Consider the following 27,473-nt stretch of genomic DNA (forward strand, 5'->3'; position numbering starts at 1 on the left):
ATATGTAGTAAATTGTAAATGACTTGGTTTTCTGTAAGATTTTCTAGGGTGACCAAAGTCACAACTGAAGAGCCATAAAATCTGGATCCCCATGATGGTACCCATTACATTTGGGGCTACACATTATTCTTCTGTTTATGTAATGGCACCTTGGAGGCAAAGTGCCTCTGTTAGACTCCAAGGAGATACACAATCAGAAATAATCACTTCCCTGAAGTGTCTGCAATTCATACTGATGAGAAAGAATGGAATTTACTGGTGCCAAGAGTAAGTTCAGCAGCAGAAGCTACCACAGGATTCATATTGCCTTAGTAACATACAAATATCTGACGTAGCATATCTAGCCTTCAAAACCAAGAACTGCAGAATCTCTGCCTCCTTAGTTTCACAACAAAGAACTAATATACAGGAGGTGTGATGCAGCAAAAACAAAATCTTACATGATAACTTAATCTTCACCAAGTGCCAGTGGGATAAACTGAATTTCAGTTAACCTTGGAAAATGAGGAAGATCCTTGAGGGTGAAGGTTTTACAGCCCACTAACCTTTCCTGTGCTACATAACATCACTATATAAAAAACCAACCAATAGTCCAGCTTTAAATTTCTGTATTGCTCACAATAATTGAAAATTTGCTTCTGTAAAGTCTGAAATACGTAGGAGAAGCAGAACAAAATAGAACTTCATCAAGTACTGAGTGCAAGATACTAAGCAGTTTGAAGGTAGATATAATTCAATTTAGTTTCTTAGAGATAATAATACTTTTAAATCTTTTTACTTGGAAAACAGGCAGCTTGTTGGTTGTGGAAGAATCTAAACTCCATGTGGACTTAATTTGCAATTTAATGGCAATACCTTCCCTGGTGGGGTAGCAGCACACTCTTTACTTTGGGTGTCTCTGGAAAGTATGTAGTTTACTGACATCTTCTGAAAAATCAACAGTGCATGAATTGTTCTTCATGGCGGGTAGTTTCTCTGCAGATCTCATGCTGCACTGGAAAGCTGAGTAGCAGGGCCTGGATAAAAGACAGCTCTGTAAAAGAAACCAAGGGAGTTTAGAGGAATATAGGCTTTTTCTGACAAGCCTACTTCTCAGTAGATTCCATACCATTGGCTTAACATACACATCATCCAACAACGATCAGCCATTTTCACTTAAGCTGCCAGTCAATTTCCAGATTTGGACTTCTGAAGTGGCTCAATTTAGTTTTTCCTACATGAGACTGGACAAAATTGATCCTAAGAGGGCAAAGTTGGAATTACTAGGGAAGCACATTTAATCTCAGCTCATCCTCTCTCACACATTCTTGTAAAAACTCTCCTAACCAGATCTCAAAAATGAATTTCTTGCTCCTTGCAAACCTATGTTCAAATTCATAGGCTAGTGATGGAAAGTCAGCTCTTTCTCCATTGCTACTGCAGAGTTGTTGGCTGGCTGTACATGGGTCAGCCAGGCCTGGTATCTCTATCTGTTATTGATGTAGTTATCAGGAGCTGGTAAGAATTCTTGAAATGTCCAAACTTTGGTTTTCTTCTCCTTGAAAATACAGCATCAAGAAAAATCTTAGATGACTCTTAGGTATCTTAAAACAAACAAACAAACAAAACTGCCAGTTAACAGAAAGAGATAGCTCTCTTTCTGGAGGTGCTCCCGGAGGCACTCAAAGCCAGGTTGGATGTGGCTCTGGGCAGCTTGATCCAGTGGGTGGCAGCCCTGTCCATGGCAGGCAGTTGGAAATGGCTGGTCTTTGAAGTCCCTTCCAAACCAAGACATTCTGTGTTTCTACGACTCTTCTAGAGAACACTTCAAATTACATCATGGAGTGAATTCTCCCACTGTCTGAGGTCCTCTTCATCTGCACATTGACTATCAACTAAGTTCAGGGCAGCCAAATTCAGACGCTTTGTTGTAATCAGTATCTATCATACTGGCAGCTTTCCTTTCATTTAGAAGACCAGATATACTGTCAAAGAAGAAAATCATATTGGTTTGATATGATTTATTCTTGATGAAACCATATCAGCTGCTTTCTGTCCCCTTAATATGCTCATGGGATCTTGTAAGTGTATTGCTTAATAATTTGCCTAGGAATAGATAAAGTCTGTCTGGTTTTTGCTCCCCGTGGTCTCATTTTCTCTTTTTACAAAGAAGTAGAATGTCAGACCTTCCCAGACTCCTGGGGCTTTCTCCAGCCTCCACAACTAGTTAAATATTGTACTGTGGCCCCATGAGGTTCTGGCAATAAAATCTGGCAGCAAAGAATTGGATCTTAAGAGCTGCTTAAGGAATCATATCAATCCATGTGTCCTTTTCCCTAATTAAATTGATCAGAACTGGTTGTCTTGCATCCCTGGTCATTCCTAGACCTTTATGATTTAAAAACTACTTGCAGAGCAGTCAGAGGCGACAACAAAAATGAAGTGAATAATAACCTTTGATGCAACTATAGATCAAAGTAGTTAGGCAACCAATCTGAATTCAGTCCTTGATTCCTAGCTGTCCTGTAGGAGTTTCTCTGATGCAGTTCAGTTAGCAGATACATACCATTTAGCAGCATGTACCATAAATCAGTTCTTCATGGTTCATCAAATAGCTGAATGGGGAGATCTATTCCAAATCCTGTGACAAGCTACAGGAAGGAAGAACTGTCACTCTTGACTTAAAATAGCATGGTTTTAGTAGCATGTTTTTAGCAGCATGTTTTGAGTAAGCATTTCTACAGTTTCCTTTCTGTTCAAAATGTGACTGAATTACCTTCTGAGTTCTGCCAATGCAGTAGTGCTCAAGAACCTCAATTTTTTCAGTCAGTTTTTGTTTTCAGCTTTTGATTCCTCACCTACATCATCGCAGGACTGAAAGACCATGCATGTTAGGACAGAGATCACTTCAAAGTGTGAATTATGAAGGTTGGAAAAGACCTCTCAGATCACAGAGTCCAACCACCAGTCCCTACCCACCATGCTTATTAACCATGTTCCTCAGTGCCACATCCACTCAGTTCTTGAACACCTCCACGGACAGTGACTCCACCACCTCCCTGGGCAGCCCTGTGCCAGCGCAGCACCACTCTTTCTGAGAAGAAATTTAGTCAACTAGGATGTCTCAGCGTGGCTTGAATACATGTAACAAGACAAGACACAATGAAATGATATGTGTATCTGACATATATAATAACACCTATATAACGCATGCAATCTACATAATACAGGCATGATAACATACTTTTTTCCTATGAAGAAATCTGTACAAAGTTCAGCTCTTCTGGACATCCACTTTTGTTCTGAAGGAAGCATCAGATGGCCTTCCTCTTCCTCGTGTCAGAGGACAGAAGTTCTGACAAGTTTTCATTCCCTCATCAACATATTGTGCCATGAGAAATTTTCCTGTGGTTGTTAAAAGATACGGTTAAAATACAGGTGATACCACAACTTTGGAAATGTTCCTGAAATTGTTCATTGTCTTCTACCTGAAAAGCAGGAACCTTATTTGTAATCTGAATAAGGTCTAACTTTTATTTCCAGACAGCAGTTTTTCATGGCAGATTTTGCAGCTAAAGAATGCCCAACAATCCTGATGTGTGGGTCTCACGGGTAGTCCTGTTTCTTAACATTTTCACTGACTTAAATGGAGGAAGGAATGTCTTTCTGCAACTTAAGTGAACTTTTTCAATCCTTCTCTTTCTCACATATATCATCACATCTGAAACGGGGTCAAAGCGGTAGTAACCTTATGCTATGACTCAGTGATGGATACCCCTCTTGGCAGAATGATGGCCTTCCTCCAAAGAATAACGATGTGACCTCTGACTGAGAAGATGAACTCAGAAGTGAACACCTGATCCTCATAGTTTTGGTTTTCCTCTTTTCCCTCACTTGTAAGAAAAGAAGAGGAAAACTGTTTCATTTTCTTTCAAAGATGCAAAACCTCCACAAAATTTCAGATATGAGGAATACTTTTAAACAATGCCTACCTTGAAGTTCCACCTGTGAAATTTAAGTTCTCTCAATTACAAGAAAGCCCTCATCTATAAGCAAAAATAAAGCTATATGACAGTGTTCGCTGTGCCACAGAGTACAGTGCACTTATATTCAGTGTGTTACCATTTTTAACTTCAAATGTGATCACTGAGGAGTAATGTCCTCCTGTATACAAACAAGAACAAAAATGTTGCTCTGATATTGAAATGCAATTTCAGAAAACGTACTCTTTCAAATAAGAAAAAGAATAGTCACGTTCTCACCGAAGTGTATCAAAAATATTTACGTGTGATTTTTGAAAATATGTTAAGACACAGATAGACCTTTACTTACCAGCCAGTCCAGATCTATTAATTCAAGGAGCATTGGATGGACTGATGGACAGATGGGTAGGCCATTGGAAAAATGGAAAAATTATTTCATGAACAGATGAGTAAAAGTAGGTGAAGATTGATGTAGGACCACAAGAACTTCCTTCAAAAAGTCAGAAAAAGATTAAATGAAAAATCACAATGCCTTTTATACCTCACAGTGAAAGACGGATATAAGTGATCTATTCTAAATCACTATAAGGGTGAGGAGAGGCCATTCCCATAATCACTTTGAAAATGATAATTTCCATTATAGCATGTTAAGAACTGTACATTGTATGATGCCTTTATTATCTCACCAAAGAAAGGTGTAATCCACAAGGACTGTAAATCTACAGAGACTAAAACACCACAGGCTCTCGAAATGTATGCACTAAAGTTTGAACAGTGGGTCAGAGGCTGTTCTGCAAAATATCAAGCTTCCCCAGGAGAGCAAACGGTCGAGCAGCCTGATCTGAAGGAACAGGGGTAGCAAAACACAAAGCATGGGCTTTGTTCAACATTCATAAAGAAATTCATTCAGAGTGGTGATGACAAGTATATGAACAAGTGATAATCTCAGCTCAGTAATCATTGGGGAAATAAGGTTGCTTATAGTTTCATATTTTTCATCAGATCCAACTGTTCAAACACTAGTTGCAATACTCAAAAGCTTGAGCTTAGTAATGGTTCTCAGTGGAATAAGTGGAACTCACAGCATGCATATTTTACTTCCCTTCCTTCACTCCTAATGCCTCTTCTAAAATAATAATAATAAAAAACAAAACAAAACACAAAATTAGAAAAACCATTCCTGGTAGACTGTTTCCAGTGCTTTGTGTTGTGCACTATTATAAAACAAGAAGTCAGCACTTGCCATTGAAATCTTATCGTATGAGGCACTTTCAACAGGAAAGAACTGTTCTCCCAGGTCAGTGATCTCCAAACTTTTGATTGCACATCCCATCAGTAAAAATTTGGAGCACATACATCCTAAATATGTATAGTTAGGGCAATTATATATGTGTTCCCCTATATCTATATACAGGAGGACTGCTCTGAAAGTGATGCCTCCTTTTTTATGATATTGGCCCACGACATCAGAAGTGGATATTAGTGATACGGCATTAGAGATGGATCCTTCCCACCAATATCCCATCACATGTTGTTGCTCTGTTACAGATGGCAGCAGAGGGGCACTCTGACAGAATGTCATCTGATGTGGAAGAGCAGATGAAACAGAGGTGTGTCAATGAATTCCTCCATGCAGAAAAAATGGCACCCACTGACATTCGTCAATGCTTGCTGAATGTTTTTGGGGACCAATCAGTGGATGTCACATGGTGAGGTAGTGGGTTGTGCATTCCAGCAGTGGTGACAGCAACAGGAAGGACAAGCTACATTCCGGACGGCCATTCAGACTTTTATGAGTATGGCATGTAGGATTTTCGTTGCTGGTTAAAATGCACAGCTAATGGTGGTTACTTTGTTGAAAAAGTGTTTTGTAGCTGAAAATTTACTGAATCAAAAAATGGCTTTGTCCTCTTTGTATCTGTAGCAGTTTCCATGGAAATTAATAGGAGGCATTGCTTTCAGAGTGACCTACGTATATAAATATGTAAGCTTCTCTCTATGCTCATAGTCCATCTGCTGGGGCATTAAAGAAGACTCCACTCTCAGGTAGTAACAGAATTGGCAAAGACCTTTACAAGATTCCCTTCCCCTTTTAAAATAAGATAGTTAGTTTGACTAAACAATTTATAAGCAATGAAGACAGGACAGCTAGCTCCTGAAGCAGATGGGAAAAAAAGGTAACACTGCACAAACCTGCAGGGCTTCTTCTCTTACCATATGTTCTAATTTTGCCTGGTGCTACTTGCAGACACGAAAAAATTGGCTCACTGAACAATGCCTGAAAAGCTATTGCTTTTCAGCAATGCAGGTGGTTCATACTGATGATACATTAACTATTTATACTGCCATTCAAACAAACACTAGATTCTACACTAAACAGGGTGTTCTCCCACTGGCATGCAAGCTTTTATGAATTGAAAAAAAGCAGAGAGGCTATCAGCTAACCCCCATGTCTCTTTCTTGGACAGAGAGGTGACTGCGTGCTGCGCAGCTGGCAGAGAACATGTTGGTTTCACACAGATAGGCAGCTCAGCTCCACCATACTGTGCTCTCACTTCCCCACCTCTAGGGAAGAAGGGGAGAAAATACAATAGAAAAAGTGTGCCAGGGTTGATGTGAGGACAGGGAGGTCTCTCACCAATAACCATGGAAGGAAATACAGACAGCGCAGGCACAATAATGTAATTTATTGCCAATTAGTAACAGACCAGAACAGCGAGAAATAAAAGCTCTCCCAGTGTTCACCTGGTATCATCTACAGCTCAGCTCGAGCAGTGGTAGGGCGCTGCTCTGACACAGGGCTGCCGGGCACTGTGAGCACTGCCCTCTGCAGCCCCCGGTACCAAAACATGGCCACGTAAGCCCAGTAGAGAGAAGCAGGAAGAACTGCACATAGTGATCCCACCTGATAAGTTTGAAGAGGCCTGTTGCCAGTACAGCCACTGCAGTCTCTGCTGCCTCAAATTTCCCTGCTGTTGTAAATGTCTTTGTCAGATGGATGTTAGCTCCTTTTGGAACCAGTGTATGTTCCAGGTGTTGGCATCACCTTAAAATAGGCTCCAGGTCATGGCTACATAGCATACTCTCCTCTTCAAATCCAAAGCTACTGGACCCTTAACAATGAATGGTAGTTAGAAAGACAGCAGTGCTTTTATACATTCCCAAACTCTTTCTTCATAGACCTATAGCATAGGTAATACTTTCAGTACCATTCCTTGGATTTTACTAAGTGACAGCTAGGACTGCTGCAATGTCTCTGGCAAATGTTATTCTGAAGCTATGTTGAAGCTTGTCTCCAGATCTTATACCTGCATTTTTTCCTCCACAAAGGTATAATTTTGCAAATAATTTTTGCCTCTTTGCCTCCCATGAGGACCTAAATCCTTTCCCAGTCACAGGCACCCTCCTCATTCTCTGCTATCCAGGTCTATAAACGTATGATTATTAAATGCAAAGCCAATTAAAGGGAAATTGGAAAATGAGTTGTTTGAGTATTTCAACAAAGTACCAGTAGACTTCTGCTGGGAAGGAAGAAACACAAATGAAAACAAAACAAAGCAAAGCAAAAAAACACCAACTTTACTGTATTTTCCGTAAGGATCACTTCTTGGTAAATACCGCAGTATGATAAATCCAATGCAAAGCATGCTTCTGGATTCTCAGGAAAATGCTTTTATGACCACCAGTCTTTCTTTAAAGTAACAATTCTGCAGCATTAAAAGCTAGGGCATAGAAGGCTCTGGTCTCATGGTGGCTATCTCATGGGAAATACCATAAAGATGTTGTGTCTCCACCCTCAGAAAGTTGCTTATGCCTTTTTCTGTTCTTACCTGTTTCACACATGCATTCCTTACCAGATACAGGAACCCTGCAGTTATGTCCTCTCTTTCCTTTTTCTATTTTTTTTTTCTTCAGCACTATCCATCCCACTCTAGTTCTCTTGCAGATTGTTGGATAATCTTCCAAGCTTCCATGTATCACCTGCATGTGTTACAGCTATGTTGTCCAGCAGCATCCAGAGAGGTGGGCTCTGCGGGCACAGTTCTGAGCATACTATGGCTTATTGGTCATCCCCTTGTGGGAAGAGTTTTCAGCACTCTTGTACAGGCAAGGCACAAGAACCAGTTATTATTGTCACTGATGCGGAGAGCAAGGGCATGCGTTTTTCCGTGCTGTATCAGAAGGCTGTGACAGTGCTGAAAAATTGAAAGCCCTTAAACTTATTTCTTGTGCTATTACTATTTTGCATATTGCCAATCCAATAGTTCAAAATTCAGGAAGTTACATTTTTGGACTTCTCCTTCTGTTTTGCATTGCTGGAGAAAGACAAATCCCAGTTGTCTACCAAAATTAGAACCAGGCCTTCATTGTGTTCTGTAAATTATACAGAGCCAAATGCTTTCATGCAGGAAGGACAAACTCAGAGCTAATTCTTCTCAGCTTTGCTCATGGTGCTTCAAACCTTTATCACGATCTAGGGACTGCATTTTTTCCCACAATTTTGTGCTTCACAGCTTTTATTAAAAAAAAAAAAAAAAAGTTGTATATATTTGCATTCATATGCATCATATTTTATAAATTAGGCTTTATTTTACAGGGAAATTAGAAGACACGGCAAATAATCTTCAACTGTTAACAAGCACAACAAAATCCCAGAAGTTTAAAACTTCTTATTAATGTATTTTTAAAGCCTTCCTAGGGTACAAGTGGAAAAAAAAAAATCAGCAAAATGTAAAATTCTAAGTTAAATTTGATGGAGTTCTTTGTGGAAAGCTCCACAGAATAATGCTTTACAGACCAAGATGGACAGGAGAGCAAAAACTTTATTAATACATTAGGACCAGAGCCAAGAAATGTGAATGAGTTTCATTGCAAACTTTAAAGACGTATTAAAGCACTGTCAATGTCTCTGGTGACCCTCTCCTTTACACCTCTGAGTATCTAGTATAAAGCAACTAAACCTTGATTATTTTGTATCTTTTCAATATTTTGCTTTCCTTTATTCCTTTCTCATAGAATATGTGCTGCGTGACATTTCGCTACATAAGTGGTTTGTAGTAGTTTGACATGTAAGGTGATAACTCTCATCTTGTTAATGCAATACAGTGTAGAGTATAAAAGCTCCAGGACTGGTGGATGATGGCTTGTTTCTACCATATATTTGCTAATATCAGAACAACAGAATACAGAAATTTGCCTCTGGTCAGAAGCAGGAGGGTCTGGAGAATATGTCAAAAAATAAAGAAGGGACTACCACATATTTGAAAGGCAGTGACATCTAACACTGAGAAAATATTGGAAAGCAGAAGCTGTTTCTCTGACCTATCTTAAGTGATTCAGTCCTTTGGCTTCTATTCCTTGGTTTATAAGAAAGCAGCAGGCTGTGCTCTTAACCTCAGGGTAACCACAGAGCCTCACAACAGTCCTAGAAGTTAAGACAAGGAGAGACAGTTTGCAAGAAGATGAAGCAACCCACCTCAGTTCTTCACTGACCCTTTGGCCAAGCAGTCTTGTGATGAAAAAAAAACATGTATTACTTTTCCTCTTTTTAAGATAGCTCAAACAGTGTACTTACCCCAAGATTAAAAATAAATAACTAAATAAATACCATATCCTTAATCATGAAGGCAAGTTCCATCTCTTGGCTCTAAATCACCTCAGCATGAGGTTACTGCCTTCATAGCAAGCCTGATGTCAGACTTGCCAGGAGCTGATCTGTTCCCCACCCTTCTGTCTCTCCATCATTCCCATGTGAGCAGGAGAGCTTGCTGTCACAGACAAGAAATCTTTAAGAGATTGATGTCAAGAAGAGAGCAACTTAGAAGAAGCTATGTTCAGGAAGGGATACAGAAAAGACAAATGCAGAAGCTCTTTGGAACAATATGATCTGCATGAGATTTGTCAGTGATGTTAGTTTGGCTGAAGAGTCTAGGCATCTTACTTTAATGGCAATTCAGATATTTTCCAGGGACAGTGATGAAAACCGCATGGTACTTAAGATTATGTGAGAAGGGGGCTGGGGTAAAGATGTAGATGCAGGAAAGTCAGTGGAAGTCGCTGACCTCAATTTAACAAGACTTTCAGCACGCTTTACTGCAGTATGTCCAGGAGAGGTCTACATGGATAGATTACTACGTGGTGGAAATAGTGATTGGATTGTTGTGTTCAAAAGGTAGTACCCAATGGGTACTTGGAATCACAAAATAGCAGTATAGTTGAAGTTAGAAGAAACATCTGCAGGTCATCTTCTCCACCCTCTGCTCGAGTGGGTCCACCTAGAGCAGGTTACTCAACACCATGTCCAGGTGCCTTTTGCAGATCTCTGAAGACAGATACTCCACCCATCACCTCTGTGGTTAACATGTGCCAGTGCTCTGTCACCCACACAGACTGAAAGTGCTCCCTAATGCTTAGGCAGAACCTCCTGCCTTCCATTTTGCGCCCACTAACTATTGTTTTGTTACTGGTAACCACTGAAAAGACAGTGGACTGAAGAAGAGGACTGTCTGTCCTCTTCGCACCGTCTCTCCAGGTATTTATGTACACTGATAAATTTCCACTGAGCCTTTTCTCCTCCAGGCTGAACAGTCCCAGTTCTCTCAGTCTGTCCTCACAGGAAAGGTGCTCCAGTTCCTTCATCGTTGCAGTGGCCATGCACTGGACTCCTTCCAGTGAGCTTAGGTCCCTGTAGTACTGGAGACCAGAGAACTGGATACAGTACTCCCAAAGTGGCCTCATCAATACTAGCAGAGAGGAAGGATCACTCATCTTGACCTGCTGGAAATATTTGTCTATGATGTCCCAAGAATACAATTAGCCTTCTAGTACACTTGGGGTCAGTCACAGGTGGCTTTCCTGAGTTTTATCCGGAAACCTAGTTGGTATTTGATATTGTTACCAAAAAAAACTGAATGAGGAGATGTAAAGCATCTTAACACAAAACTGGGTTGTAGTTGATCTACTTGAGGCAGCACAAGCACTGAGCAGAACAGGACAACCTCTCCCCTCGTCTGACCAGCAGAGCTGGGTCTGATGCACCCCAGGGTACAATTGGGCCTTTGGGCTGCCAGGGCATACTGCTAGCTCACATTCAACTTCTCATCAACTAAAACCATCACATCCCTTTCTGTGGGACTGCTCTTCAGCATTTTTTTCCCCAGTGTGTTTTCACAGAAATTGGAAGAGATTTCCCAGAGACTGTGCAGCCTTCAACTTTGTACATTTTCCAGACTTCAGTGCATAAAGCCATATGTAATTTGATTTGAATTCACTACTAGCTTTGAGGATGACATTGGGTTACATACATATGAATTGAATTGAGGAATGTGGGAATTTCACAAGGAATAAAAGATCATATGTGTCAGCTGGCTTCCCAACTTCCCAGGCATTGAAGAGCCTCACTTGTCCAGACTTAGACAAGATCTGACATTTTGACACAGGGAAAGCAAATTCTTTCTCTATTGAGGATCCATCAGAATAGAAGACATGCAGTAAAAAAGTACACTGTACTCTTGGATTGATAGGTCATCCCATCAAGGACCATCTGCAAAGACGGTCCTCTGCAAACATCTGCCATTATCCTCTTACAGATCCAGACTGCAAATCCTACCAAAGATTATTGTCCACATACTCTGGAAAATGACAACTGCAAGTTCCACAGATAATCTGTCTGAGTTGTAAGCCATATATCCCTTACTTTGTGGAAGTACACACACACACACACACACACACACACACACACAAAAAAAAAAAAAAAAGCAAAATTTTTCTCCTCCTTAAATTAAATACCTCCCAAAAGAAGCTGACTTTCTCATTCTGGCATCATTGAAAGAAGCTGTCTCACTGTGTCACTCAAGATGTTCCTCCATATCATAGATATGTTGGGGTTAAGTATTCTACTCTTATTACTCTTTCAACTTTTACATCAGTTCTCTGCAACCATATGAACCCATGCCTTGTAAAGCATCTATCATCTCAATGTTTGCCATCTCTATGTATCTTTCTCATAAAAATTTTGTACGGAAATTATATTGAAAGAATAAAAGTGAAAAATCAGCTTTTGTTTAGAGGCAGGGTCCAGGCTGCAATTTGTAATGAAATGTGAATGACATAACTCCAAGTGAAGAGGAAAGAAATGTTGAGCAGGCAGGCCATTGGACCACTACACAAGAAACTTAGCTTTAACTTCTCTCTGAGTTTAATTAAGATTCCATTGACTTAACTCAAAGCAGCCCTTCCATCTCCATGAGAATCTTGGGACTGCACTATAAAGCAAAGAGTTAATAGTAATCATGTGGAATTCATACAAAGGAAATTAATTGGTGCATTAAGGCTTTCAGTTTTTGAGAAGGAAACAGCAAGTAATTATATTTGATGGCAGTATCGTGTTTAGTCATAGATACTTCGCTGTCCTTGGTTTGGAATTTGCCATGAAGATAATGAAGGCAGGAGCATGGCCAGCATACAAAAGACTTAAGAATGGAGGGAGGGGGAGTCAGAGAGCAAAATGGTGAATTGAGAACAAAGCTCTGCCAAGTTGTTCCTCACACATAACTATTTGCATTTGAAAATTCAGCCCCAGAGAGGATCTCTGCAGTTTTGTTTATAAACACATGTAATTAGGAGTTTGTACTGTGCCCTCAATAACAGAGGAATCTACACTGCCAGCTGAAGTCAAGATCATCCCCATCTGAGGTAATGAATTTTATATTTTTGAAGTGAACTGACTCAGAAAATTGGAAAACATTTCATAGACTTCTGACATTATGATAGCTTTCTCCTCAAGTCGTCCACTTCTCTTATCACTGTTTATCATATTTATGGCCACGCTTACTTCTTCTCTTATTTATACCTGTTGATGATACTATAATGAGTTGCGTGCAACTCATTTTTCAAGAAAAATAAAAAAAGAAATGTATCCATGTTTTGTTTCTTACAGAGCTATAAAAAAAGAGGGGTGGGGGTGGGGGAGATAGGTAGAATCAACTTAGAGAAGTATTAATGTTGCACTGAGGAAATCCACTTTAAAATACTGCATAGTAAAAAATTTATGTATACATACACTGTGGGAATAGAGGAATATATGTAGCTGAGAGAGGGCATTGCCATCTTTAGATTTATCAGCACTGAAGCTAGCATTGCTGTATTACAAACCCCTCTCAGAGATTCACGTTAAGTGAAAAGCAAGCTCATGCTTTTAAACCCACAACACTGAGTTTTCACTGGGCAAGCAGAGCCATGCTGTGTGCAGTGTGATGCTGTGAGGTGTACCATGGCCTGTTTACTATCTGAAGGCTAATAACATATTTCCTTCAAGTGGTGACAGATACATAGTGTCTTTTCCCCTACGTGATCCTTCCCATTTCCTCAAAACTTGTGAAAATTAAGTATTGTTGGAGTTTTCATTTCTCTCCACAATTTGGTTGACGTGACCATCACCAACTACAATTATTAAACAGAGTAAAATATTTGTTCAGATTTAGCAGAAAACTGTGGAGTAACAGTCTTATTTTTTTCTGAAGGAAATTGTAGAGTAACTGAGTTCCATCATAATTTATGCCCTGTGTCTACTTCTTCATCTCTTATTAATAAATGGAAGAAAATCCTATCAACCAATAGTTAGATTAATGAACTGCCTAACACTGCATAATGGAAAGAATATCTAATAAAAGCTATTCCAATTAAAATACTCTCCTTCTTTAATTGAATATTAAACTTATATATTTTCAATCATGTATTCGATTCCTTTGCTCTGCCCTCCCTATCACCAGAGCATTGGCTCAGAATTTCTACCACAAAATCTGCCTCTTGAATGTACTACAAAAACATTAAGTTCCCGACAATATGAAACAATTTAAAGTAATCTAAATATACCTGTCATCAATGGCAGCCTTTTTTTTTTCTCTTTTAGGACAACTGACTCCATGTGAATTGATTGTGCATTTTTGCTTTAGAATATTTCCTCTTTTAGTCTTTCAAGAAGACCACAAGGAGTAACCAATTGTGACAACTGTTTACTCTGCAGAACTTTTCAATGTTAGCTTCAGAGTAAAACTCCATGAAAACTTTAGGTCTACAGCTAATGAAACATAATGCCACTGCAGATTAGGTAAAGACTGCCTTATTTCTCCTGGGCCGCACCAGTCACCCCCCTGCAGCAATACTGACAACTAAGTTACTATCCTGGAACAGTAAATAGATGGCTTGGTGATTCTTCTCAGTTCTTTCCTTCTCTTTCAAGATCTTTGATTACTTGGCAGATAGAGAATCACAGAATCATTTATGTCGACAAAGACATTCAGGACCATCAAGTCAAACTATCAACATGACTTACTGAGTCCCATAATAAAGCTGTGTCCCTTAGCGCTTCATCCACGTGATTCTTTAGTTCTTCCATGGTTAGGGACTTCACTTCCTTGGACAGCCTATTCCAATGATTGCACAACTTCTATGTGAAGTAATTCTTCCTATTGTTCAGTGTAAACCTTCCCTGGTGTAACTTGAGGCTGTTGCCTTACATCCTACCACCTGCCAACTAGACAAAGACCAACACCATTCTTAATCTCTTTTTAGGTAGTTATAAAAAGTGAGATGACTTCCCTCAACCTCCTCTTTTCCAAACTAAACAGTCCCAGTATCCTCGCAGATCCTTATGTGTCTTGTTTCCTAGTCCTTTCATCAGGCTTGTTGTCTCTACACACTGCAGCAACTCAATATCCTTCTTGTAGTGAGAGGACCAGAATTAAAGACACTATTTGAGGTTTTGTTCTCACCAGCACCACCTGCAAGGGCGCAGTCACTTTCCCACTCCTGCTGGCAACATATATATATGCAGGCCACCTGGGCACACTCTGATTCATGTTCAGATGGCTGTCCACCAGCACCCTTGGGTTCTTTTCTGCTGGTCAGCCTTACAACTACTCTTTCCCCAAGCCTGTACTGCTGCATGGGCTTGTTGTGACCCAAGTGCAGCACCCAGCACTTAGCCTTGTTGAATGTCATGTAATTAAGTCTCAAGCATCTATCAAGCCTATGCAGGTCCTTTGCAAAGCCTTCCTATCTTCAAATGAATCAATTCTCCTGCCTAAGTTGTTATCATTTGTGAACTTAATGAAGGTGCATTTGATTAGCTCACCCAAATCATTGATATAAACACTGTAATATACATATAACTATCCCCAGAACTGAGCCCTGGGAAATTTGTTCAGACAAGAAGGATTTGCAAGCACTTGTTAAAATTAAAATACATTCTTCATGACTGGCAGGGAAACCAGGCCATCACAATGGTGAGGTTGCTCTTTGAGTGCCATAAATGAAGAAACAATTAGCTTCAGTGTGGAAAACTGAAGGCTTAACTTCCAAATATTCAATGAAAGGTAGAGCATGGTACTTCCCTGATGACACAATTTCTTTATGAGGAGTAGGGCTGACATCAAATCATAGAAGAAGGAAGAAATAACAGTGCAAGAACTAGTTCTTCTTGGAAGAATTTACTATGTAGTGACCGGTCAGAGAAAGAGCAGCTAACTGGAGAAACTGCATCCAGGTATTTCTCACAGTACAGTGAAGAAAAAACCTGCACCACGTAGGTGATATTGTACAGTCACACACTCAGACAAGTCAGCTCAGCTAAGAATGTGACATAAATTCCTTTGAGTTGGGTGTGGCTTCTACAGAAGTGGTTCTTCATATTCTTCAGGTTCTTCAAGGTTCCATTTTGCATTTTCTGGCTATTACTATTACTGACTTGAAATCATCACTCTGACATGCATGGGATCTCCCTTATATTCTATTACAAGTAGAAAATTGAAGGTGAACCTATTGGCTTATCTATGAAAACCATGACACCAAGTCATGGTCATACTTTCTTTTACCAAGCTATGTCAGTGTGTCTCTTTGAGATGAAAATCATGGGACAGATTTCTTAAGGTACCCCTTAAATCTGAACTAAAAGGAGATAAAGTGAGTCCATTAAACACAGGGGATTTAAACAGAAGAAAATACAAGTATTAGTTTGCCGTTTACAAAAGAATAAGAATTACCAGAACAGTATCAGCTTGAGTGAATATCTCTCATAGCTTTAGGCATGATTACTCTTCTGGTATGCTTTTGTTAAATGAGCTTCCATCCTGCTAGACTTCAAGATAGTTTTCAACAAATAGTATAGAAAGAAAAAAAAAAATGGAAGAAAAAAAAAGAAAAACATATACTGTGATTGGATACAATTTTAATTCAGAAATAATTGTACAATTTTTTCCTTTCAGGCTGACTTAACTACTTCTTCCTGAGTGGCTGCAGTGCTGCAACACAAGAGTTCACATGTCCTCAGTCCTCTTCCAGTAAAAGCTGATCACCATACCTTAGCTACATTTCACATTAGTTATCACAGAACACAGCCACCACTGCATTTACACTGGATTCAGTTTGGATATCAGGAAAATACTCTTTACTGAGAGAGGGTGGTGGGCACAGAACAGGCTCCCCAGGTCAGTGTTCAAGACACTGCGCCTTCCAGAGTTCATTAAGCATCTGGACAATGCTCTCAGGTATGTAGTCTGATTTTTGAGTAGTGCTTTGTGGAGCCAGGATTTGGATTCTATGATTCTTATGAGTCCCTTCCAGCCTGAGATAATCTTTGATTCTATGATTTGATGATTCAGGGAAATGTAGTCAGACATAGCAGTCTGGGATAGAAAGGACATAAGAGGCACTGTACACTCTCTCTCATGTGAAATGACACGTGAGAGAAGCAATCTCACTTTATTAATGAGTTTAAACCAAAATAAGCTATTGAATTCATTTGAATAACCAAAAAACCAACCAAACAAAAAAACATTACTTAGTCAAAACAAAAATAAAAATTCCATGCCCTTTCTTCCCATCAGAAGCATTTTGTTATTTTTTACTTTTAATGTTTTTAAATTAATGTTAATGCTACCACATTTTCTCATTATTTTCTGGATCAGTTGTTGTCTACATTTTACACAAAGATTGCTGCAGCTTACAAATGCTGTCACTGTACACAATAAGAACGTACATCACTCCGGGCGAAAACTACTTCACACAATAACCAGGAACAACAAAGTAATGCTGATCTGGACCTCAGACACCAGTTTCTTTGGAGGCAGCCAACATAAAAAAAAAAAGAAAAAAAAAATGCAATAAAACTTTCTTATTATAGTAACTGATTTAAAAGAAAAAGTATTTGCATTTATGTTGAATATTTCTGAAATGTAAAAACCCACAAATTCTCAGTCCCAAGGAAGAGACAAAAATCCTTAGATGTATGTATTTGTCATTAGACTCTTGCAGAATCATCATAGCCATTTCAATTATTCATATGCAAATGTGCTAAAATATAATCTGTTACTTATAAACAGTTTGATGGAGTTTTGCACTGATATAATGATGGAAATGTCTCTTAAAACATGATTCATTGCATCATCAAACCATAATCTGATCTTCTGATTTCTTTTATTATCTAATTCTCCAATGTAAGTCTCCATCTGCATGTTCCAGAACAGTCACATGCAAAAGGCAAATCATTTCAAATTACTGTCTTCTTCCCTCCTTCCCTTCTTATGATGGGAATAATACCAAGACTGGCCTTTTAATTTGTTCTTTTTTTTTTTTTTTTTTTTTCCCCTCCAAACATCCAGGACAATGGTTAGAATAGAACCCTTCTGAAGAAGTGTTCACTTGCTTCCTGGTGAGTCAGGATCGGTTTCAGAGGATCTTTTTCTCACATTCTGTCTCTGCTGCAGTGAATGTTTTAGACTGTTCAGCCCATCCGTGGATGGTAGAAGAACTGCAGAGCATCCTTCATCCATTCTAGGCTGCTTTTGACAAAAGTGTATTGTAGATTCTTCTAAGCAGTGCAACTGCTGAATCTCCATCACAATTAGAACTGCTATTTTTATTAATTTTCCCTAAATTAGTGTTCATGGGAATTAGTAATAGCATGTCAAGAAATGATAGCTCAATTGTTCTGATGGGTTTCAAGCGTAAACTGGAAAGGGTTTTAATTGTCATCTCATATATAGTCAAAGAGTAGTCTTTCCATCCTCCCACACATGTCAGTCAGACACACATTTTTAATTCCCTTTAAAGGATACTTTTTCCCTGAAGGAAGATTTGCAGCACAACACAATAGGAATTAATATGTGTAGGATTGTAGCACTTTCCTTGTGACAAGAAAATGTTCTATTATTTAAGATGTTTTGCTGTTGTTTTTGTTTGTTTGTTTGTTTTTACAGTATGGCAAGCATTGCTAACTTGTGTTTTACAGGTTTTTCTTCTTACTTTCTTTTTTTAATTTAAAAAAAATATCTCTCTTTAAGACCACCATTGTGCTTACACAGGTAATACAAAAGCAAGAGCACAACATAATTGTCTTTTTTCCTCTCCTTGACGACAGAGGGATCATAGGTGAAATATATTGGAAAGATTTAATGGCCAAACAGAGGGACAATCCCTTCTAAATGTGATATGTGAACGATAATTGAACAAGAAATATGCCAGACTGAAGCTACACGTACATCTCGTTTCAGGCTGTCCATTGTGTTAGAAGTGCTAGACTGGCTCTTATTAGTTTGAAAAGCAGTGGGTGTGTTAAAAATAGGTTTCTAGAAATGGTTCTTTCTGCGGGCTTTGAGGAGATATCAGCACTTTCCAGTCAAGAGCATTGAGCCTATTTTCCACAGAGATGATCAAAGGCCTCATGGCAACTTCACCACTTCTTGATCCGTCCCAAGAACAGACCAAGTAAATCACCGAAAGGTCATTCTCATTGCTTTCCAGGAGAATGAGGGCAAGATGTAAGTGCTCCTTTGTTTAAAATACTCAGATTTTTTGCATGACTCTGGTTTTATCAGCATGTAGCTGTTCCCCTCCTGCTGTTTATCTCAAGAAAAACTAAACAAAACAAAACTTGGGGCGAGCCTTCCTGAGTCTAACCAAATGCCCACTTGCCACAGGAGATGTCCTTTGTAATGACCACACCAGGGAGCCCACAAGAACATGGCACGTATGTCATCCATCCCTTTCAGGTACATATTTCTCATCTTCAGAAACCTCAGAGCTCTGGTTCTTAGGAAGGCAGGGGCTGCTGCAGATGCTGGTGTGCCAGGCAGCAGCGCTGAGGGAAGATACTAATGCTTTGCTAGGAGAGACTTGTCTACAGACAAGAAATATTGGCAATCTCCTATTTGTTATTCCTTTCATTTACAGGGCAGTGTTCTTTGTACAAGTATTTCAGAATGAGCTCTGCTTTGCATATCTATCTGTGTTTGTCTATGAATGGGGCATATTTGCATCTGATCGGGCTTATTTGCATCTGAATACACATCTCTGACAGAAGTCCTTGCCCGGCCACACCACATCACTTGTGGGGACTGCAACAGGAGAAGTCTGAATATTAAATTCATTCGATAAAATCAAAGCAGTACCATCTCTGCTGCTCTAAGAGAGGCACAGACCCCACTGCTGCTAAATGTATGTGGCCAGATACATCAGAAAGTTTTGTGCTGTCTAGAATTAGTACACTAGCAGATTTTAAATACGTGAGGCCAAAATTAGGCTGAGTTATCTCAGCTCCTCTTAAAACACTACCTTACAGCATTTTCTTCCTCAGTAGAAAATTGGTTTATATGTAGAGAACTGGACCATGTAAAGAGGCTACAAGGGCACTACCCCATGACCTTGCTGACAAGAGCTATTAGCAGATATGTAAACAATTTCTTGCATCAGCAGACTTCCTTGCACTGCCCTTCTTACATTTCTGCAGTCCAACACCATCTGAGAGCCTCACCACCATCAGGTTCTTCTGATCAAAAACTAGTTTGGAGGTGCCAGTTTTCAGCCACCAGAACCACCACTCACTGATGGGAGAAGAATTGGAGAAAAGGCCAGAGTTAGCTTTGCTTCTCCTTCTGCCAGAAACCCAGCTACTCATCATCACAGAACCTCTGCATGGACCCTTCCCAGCTTTGGGAAAGATAGAGGAAAAACCTCCAGATTCCTTCTAGCTTTTCCAGGTCTTTCAGGGGAAAAAACATCAGCACTCCTATTGAGCAGGATTTTATTGCTTTGTATCTGCTCCTTGGTATGTGTTGCTGTTCTCCCCTCCCTTTTACTCATATATACTGAATATATACTGAAGAATCATATAAAATAAACTTTTTTTTCTTCATTTTTGGAAAGCAATGCAACATGCAGACCTCTCTGGTGCAGTGCTTGGGTGTACATGAGAAGGCTGCCAGGACAGCCCCCTTTTCTCCTACCTGACAAGGAAACTAAGGATTAATTCTTGCAAGCCTCCTGGCTTTTACAGAAATATCTGAAAAGAACACAGTCTGCTCACAGATGCCACATGAATGGCAAAACTGTTTTAATCCCACGAGTGAGTACTTTGCTTGCTCAACCAGATCTAACTGCAGCTTTTCGAAAGCTCAGCAGCTCTGCAGTGTAGCATTGCAGTCCTACACTGCAGCCTCCAATGCCTGCATTGAGAGCTGATGACCGTGCACTGCAGTGCGACGCTCTGCTACCACAGTACTGCAGTCTATGCAGACTGAGGGCAGAGACAAATCAAGAGCTTCTGGCAGAACTCGGTATCCTGTTTATCTTCAAGGACACTGCATTGAGGAATCAGGACTTCATTGTTTTAATGCAAAACGTGAAAAGGAGAGTGCTGCTTCTTTAATTTCAGTTCTGACATGCAGTCTGTGGTTAAGGATTAACTGTGAGATGACAGAGGTGCCATGGGGCATTCTGTGCTGTATTAAGCTCCCTGTTTTCCTTTTACTCTGTTTCTGCCTTGGAAGCAGCAACGTGAACCAGCAGAGCTGTGCTGTGGGAGGCTGTGACACGCAGTCCCATGCAGAGGGCAGCCCCAGCACTGAATCCTGAAGGCTATGGTAGTTCCTTGCCCAGAGATATTGGACTGTACAGGGACAAAACTGAATAAGTATCCCAAGGCGTACTTTGCAAGAAACACTGTTCTTGACTAAAAAGCCCAAATACACAGACAATAGCATGTATAAGACATACTGACAGACACAGCCCAGCCCTCTTTCCTACATTACAGGAAAAATGTGCTCACTAACTCTAAACTGCTGAGATCCTTCACCCTCCATTTAAGTCAGTGGGAGTGTCAGATTTGTTAACTCATTAAGTTTTGCTCAAGTTATTACAAAGAGAATGAAAAGATGCAAAATAAAAGTAAAGTAAAAACATGACCTAAAGCCCATCTTGCTTGTTATGCTTCCTACTTACAGTCAGAAAGTACTTTTCCCTCTACCACACAGCAGAGACTATTGCTTTACGGGAAGATGGGGCTTCAAGCACTGATGGAGTCAAAGTGTTCATCCTGAATAAAAAGCCTCGTGCTTGGCATTCGTTCTTGGTTCCTAATACTGGTGTGGGTCTGGTGAAGAGATATTAGATAGAAGTTGGGCACTTTCAGGAACTACTGCACTACAGATTGATTTTTCCAATAACTGCTGGCATTTTGATACCCCAAAGTAGCACTATTTCTGGAGCCATTTAATAATGCTGCTTCGGTATTCTCAGAACAGAAGAGTCTGGCAAGCTGAACACTTGCAAATTGGAGATGAGAACAATTCTCTCTAAGTAAAGTACAGAAATAACTGGAGAGCAGCTCACTAGATACCTTCAGACCACACAACAGAGACTGTGAGTTTGACCCCACCTGCTAACAAAGAAAGGAAAGAAATGCTCTTTGCATTCGACCTCAGGAATTTTATTTTAGCCAAACTATCTTCTTCTATTTTGATTTTTTAGCACAAGAAATCAAGCTCCATTTTTGTCTCCCTCCTAATTTTCTGATTTGGCTATATTCCTCCACCAGTTTTATCATACATATTCTTTTACTTCAGAAAGGTAGCACAAATTATCTTGAGCCTTTTCTTCTGGAGTCTGTTGTGCTTTTTAACGCTCAAGCTGTGCTGCTCTGACCCAACCTGACAGTCTGTTAGACCAGAATTTGACTCTTCCCTTGGCAGGTCTGCAGAGACAACAAGTACTGCACAGACAGGAGTTTCCCGAAACTCTGTGTTCAGAAGTTACGCAACTTGTTGTGACACCTCCATTCTACTCATATCCAGCTGTGCTGGATATGCAGAACTGTGTGAACAAGGAGGTGTTTGAACAGATAGACTGCAGTGTTACACTCAGACCGAGATCTTGAGCTTCTGTGGGCAGTATAATAACATGCCTGTGGCAGCTGCAGTCAGCAGGACACTTCATTGTTCTCCATCACGCTCAGATGCTTCTCTCCATTTTAAAGTTTATTCCATGCTGCTGCAGGAATCATGCTTAAGGCAACAGATCCCATTCCCCCAAAACCAATTTTCCATAAGTGACCTCAGACCTTCATACTCAAAAAAGTTCCTCCTACACACCCTGACGTACCATCATTCTCCAAAAATTTCTTGTTTAAAGCTTGCCACAGGCTACAGAGGACCATGAGTCATCATAACTCCTTACTACACTAATCAAAATTATCCGCTGCTTCCTGTGGTGCTCTTCTGCACCTACCAGTCCTACCTTGCCTTCAAATACAATTATCTCTTTTTGTTTAACATAATGATGTCTGTGGCAGTGGGATGAGTGTACCTGTCCGGTAGAGCAAAATGCTACAAGAATACACATAACAAACCTGTTCTGATAATGCACTCTAGATCTTGTGGACAAAGTTCATCTCAGACTGATGTCAGCAAGACACAGGTATAAATGTACTGCTGATGCACAGATGAAAGCAATACTGAGGGTTAACAAAGACAACTGTGATGTTACAAGACTGGCTGCTAGAGATGCAAGCAATTTCAGCAAAAAGAAAATTTATAAGACCATTTAGAGGCCAGGCAAAAATATTTTTCAGGTGGAGTATGTGTAGTAAGATTCTGCAGATATATTCCATATTAAAACGATCCATAGCAATGGCAATAATAATAATAATAATAGTAATAATAATAATAATAATAATAATAATAGGGAGATAGTTCTAAGACACAAATTCCTGTTAATATGTATTTTATATTTCGTGTGTTCTCTTGCCACGCTGTGAAATGCCCTTGTGGCTACTTTTCTGCTACTCAGAAAAGTAATTGTATGATGGCAGCAGCACAAGGGACTGGTTAACAAGCAGGTGCCACTTCAAAATTGCAGCCTATAAGGCGAAAGTGTTGGGAGCAATATATGCATTACTGGGGAAGGGATCAGAAACACATCCCTGAAGTACAGCCTCACAGTAAAGAGGGAGAACCGGGGTAAACATTATGGCAGATGTGGGTGCCACATGCCTTCCTGTCTCTTGTAACAGCCCTAGTGTTGACTGATGTCTTTCTGTGAGAGTGCCATCCCTTGACAGCAGTAGCACTTGCATTGCCTATGTAGGCAGAGGCACTGGCCCTGGCAGAAGTGCAAGGGCTGACTCAAGCACATCAGAGTCACCTCCTCTGTGTACACCATGGGGTGTGTGGACTAGCTCATATTCAAAGCTGATGTCACACGTGGCCCACTGCCCACTGGAGCTGGGCCTCCAGAGCAGTGGCTTATTCTGGGAGGAAAGCTGTCTTTCATGTAAGGATGACAGAAGCTAGCTGCTCCCTGTGAAGAACTGGCTATTGCAAACCACCCATGAGGGCTGACTCATCAATCCTAACTTCTACCCAGAGCTACATCCGACCTAGATGGCGATTTTTGTCTCTGCTCCCACCAATAAACAGGCAGATGGATTCCAAGCATGACTGCTCTGACCTATTTTGGACATCTGTGTGAATACACATTGAATCACAGCACCTGGTTCTTCCCTCAGGCTATGACGGGAGGATAGGGAAGTGAAGGTCTAGGCATAGGTCGGGACAGAGCAGGTAGTTCCTTTCCCCTGGAGCTGAGAAACAATGGGCTGTTAAGAACATACAAGTTTAGGTGCTCCTCATCACTAGCCTGAGAAATACGTTTTATCAATTTCCCTTCACAGGCCAGAGTGGAAATGACTCCAGTTCATGCTTTACTGCAGTGGACAAGCAGAGGAGCTAGTTACATGGGAGCTTTAAAAAGCACCTTTTTAACTTGTACTCATCTGTACATTGCTATAACATTATTAATTCAGATCTCATCCAGGGTACATTCTGAACTAGCTTTCAGCAGTCTAGCTGGCACCCAGCAATAAAGAAAGTGAGTCCCTCTCTCAGTTTTTTGTGTGTGAATCCATTTGATGTGTGTGAGTGCAAAGTGAGAGTTGCACACAGAGATCAAGCACATGCAAAAGTCTCAGGAGCCATGTGGTAGATCTGCCTGTGCCTTACCAGATCTACAAATGCAAGCTTGATTCTGGTCACATTTTATTTTCTTACCCCAACAAAACTCTGGCAAATTAAACTATGCACCGTAAAGAATGGTTGAAAGGATACTAAAAGGTAAATTAAAACAATTCTCAGCGTTCCTAAACTAAAAGTCAAAAAAATGGAAGCAGTTTCCTGAAAGAGCAATTTAAAATAGAGAACACTGAGTAATCACTCATTGTTTCAGGAAGCTTATTATACATACCAATACCTCTTCAAGGAAAAGAGTTAAATTTTTGCTCTTGTTTTTCTGTTCAGTGCTCAAATTTTGCAAACTGGAGTTGGATTTTAATGTGTGAATGAATGCTTTCAAACAGAAGGACTCTGCTTTCATCCACTGCCTATAGAGCTACTGTGGTAAACAAAGTCCCAGAGGTGACAGTCTAGACTGCATTGCTGTGATTCGCTTTGCTGGTACGTACCTAGTCTGCTTTTCAAAACTAGGCACAACTTTAAAGACCTCTCATTCTCCTCGTGCTTCTTCCCACCCCTTCACAATTTACGTTTGAAGCTTTCCAGCATCAGAGAGAGGGTCTGAGTGTGTGCATGCATCTAGCATATGAGAGGTCCAGTTCTCAGTCAGTGACTGTAACTGCTGAAGTAACGTAGTGCTGAAAATGATACAAATATGGATATGGATACGAACGTAGATATATTTGCAAGCAGAAAATGCTGAGAGAGAGAAATTGTACTTCAGAGTTTAATATCAAGGGCAGCTCTTTCAGTAATGCTTTTATGACCTTCCATTCTTAATCATTATGCTTCATGTTCTCAACTAGCCAAAACAGCAGATTGGTTTTAAAATGTCACCCAATAGTTATTTTAAATAAAAGAATCTGCCAAATGCTGAAAATTGTATTACTAGGAAATAAAAATCATTAATTTGACATTAAAGTAACCTTTAAAAATCATTCCTTAGAGACAAAGCTAACCTTTTTACCTAAGCGATAAGGAACATTGCACAAGTCCATCTTAGAGCTGATACTTCCCGTCAGCTACGCACATTGAACTGTGAGTAGGCAACAAGTGCCTCTAACCTCCAGAGGCAGCTTACTCAGACATATCTGACCAGACTGAGTCTTTCAAAGCTGCATGATTTTTTTTCTTGTGGAATTTTTATTAAACACAGAATCCCAGATGATGGGTAAGGCCAGATGTGAGACACATTAACGCATCTCATACTGAACTTCCCAAGGGACAGAGGTAGAATGAAGAGACGGTCACCTCCCTGTTTTCAACCAGTTGCTAAACTGAAGTACTTAGTCCATACTTACAGGTAGAATCCTCCCCTATGATTGGAATCTGTTGCCCTGGGCACAAACTCAATTTATGGCCCATTCTGATCTGCATGTGGATCAGCTGTAGTCAAGGCAGGGGATAAAGATAAATCTTGGTCACGAGCATCTCCAGAACAGAGTGCAATGAAGAAACAGTGTTGTGGATTGTTTCAGTTCTAAAGCCTGGGTGGCAACAGCACAGATGGAAAATACTTGCATTAATTAATCCAGCGTATGAGCGTCCAATTAGGCAAAGAACAAATAACAAGTGGCATTTTGCAGTGCGTGCTGGCAATGTTACAGTTAATTCATGAATTAACATGAAGAAAATTTTCTGCAGCTGGCATTTAATTGAGAAATAAGTGGGTAGAGTGCTAGCCACTAAGAGAACTGTGTTTACATTGCATGAGCTAACCAAACTGCATGCTATCTACGCAATCATCTAGCTGGGTACTCTCCAAAGCATTTGTTATTTACCCAGGAAATCTGGCAAGGATAGAAAGGAGTATAGCAATATACTTCACACCACAGATTAAAGTGTTTCTAACTAACCGTTAGTTTTCCTTTCTTAGAATTCTCCTTCTATCAGTGACAATACTATGAAGCAGACTAGTGAAAGGAACCATATTCTCATTCCTCTTCAAATCTGGGTAGAGTGCAGGTCCCTATATCTCCACACTTCATGAGTTCTTAGTGTTGCTCAAGGAGCCCTCGGGGGTCAGAAACATTTCTTTGTCTTAGCTCAGATCTGAAAAGCTTGCCAGAACATTTTGACAGAACTGGCTCCTCACTTGTGCGACCCTCTCTTGCAAACACCAGCTGCTGTGGCTTAGTGCTCTTCGAGAAGTGGTAATATGTGCTGTAGCTGACCCAGAAGCTCCTGGAGTGCTAGCTGGTGCTACTCTGTGCAAACAGGATTACTGTCTGGCTGCTGCCCCCAAGTAGAGCTGAGCCCTGCATGCCTCTCTCTGAGCCAGGGACATAATATCTGGATGTCTTTCCTCAAAGAGACCTCCTCAGCTCAATCAACTTCAACTCAGCTTGGTAAGCAGGTTTAAAATTAGATGTAGGAAGGAACAGAAGAGATGTTGAAAAATAGCTGGGTAGAAATAGCAACTCCATTAAGCTTTTCTTTTCTTTTTTTTTTTCTTTCTTTCTTCTTCCTTATTTTTTTTTTTTTAAGAAACAACATGAAGACATGCCTATATAAAATAGAATAATATAGAAGCATATATAGATATAAAATAGAATAATATAGGAGCATATGGAAAGCCAGACAAAACATACTTTTTTTCCTTTGGTTTCTGATCTAGAAAATGTGAATAATGCATCTCTAAAGGGGTCTCCCAGAAATGGCATAGAACCAGTTTCTGGTTTTAGAGAGGGTCTGGCATCACTCATGAAGATGCCAAGGAGATAGTAGAAGAAGATCTCTGCTAGACTAATTAGAACAGACCAATAGTTGAACAGTGTTAGCTGTCAGGAGTGAAATGAATTACAGAATAGCCCTCTTGGAAGAATGGGATGTTGAAAATGCACTGGAGGGGTATTGAACATGCAGAGAGTTCCAGAAGATCCTCTGTACTTCGTAACAGGGATGATAGCTCAGTGAACAATAGAAAAAGCAGATCTCCCTCAGAACAGCCAGCTTTGGGGTAGCTAGTATTGTAGCTGTGAAACCTCACTATGAAACTGACTAGGAGAAGGCTGGGGAGTCCTTTGCACGGAAGTGTAAGGTAGGAGAGAAGTTTGGGGGCTAAGATTTCTTTGTTTTTTGTTGCTGACTTATTATTATTTGAGGGTTTTTTTTATTTTGTTTTGTTAAAATAATACAATAAGAAGCCAGATAAGAAAGTTTGTGAACTACA

General features: G+C 40.1%; 1 long non-coding RNA gene across 1 annotated transcript in view; it reads right to left on the reverse strand.

Annotated features, from left to right (window-relative positions):
* The window catches only part of LOC101752249, a 64,312-nt gene that overhangs the window by 6,430 nt on the left and 30,409 nt on the right, over positions 1–27,473 (reverse strand). The window contains exons 2-3 of the long non-coding RNA XR_005842702.2: positions 3,224–3,384; positions 856–1,033 (exon numbers count right to left, since the gene is read on the reverse strand). This is a non-coding gene — a long non-coding RNA (uncharacterized LOC101752249). The remainder of the gene's footprint in view (positions 1–855; positions 1,034–3,223; positions 3,385–27,473) is intronic.

This window comes from Gallus gallus, chromosome Z (genome assembly GCF_016699485.2).
Source record: "Gallus gallus isolate bGalGal1 chromosome Z, bGalGal1.mat.broiler.GRCg7b, whole genome shotgun sequence".
NCBI classification, from domain to species: domain Eukaryota; kingdom Metazoa; phylum Chordata; class Aves; order Galliformes; family Phasianidae; genus Gallus; species Gallus gallus.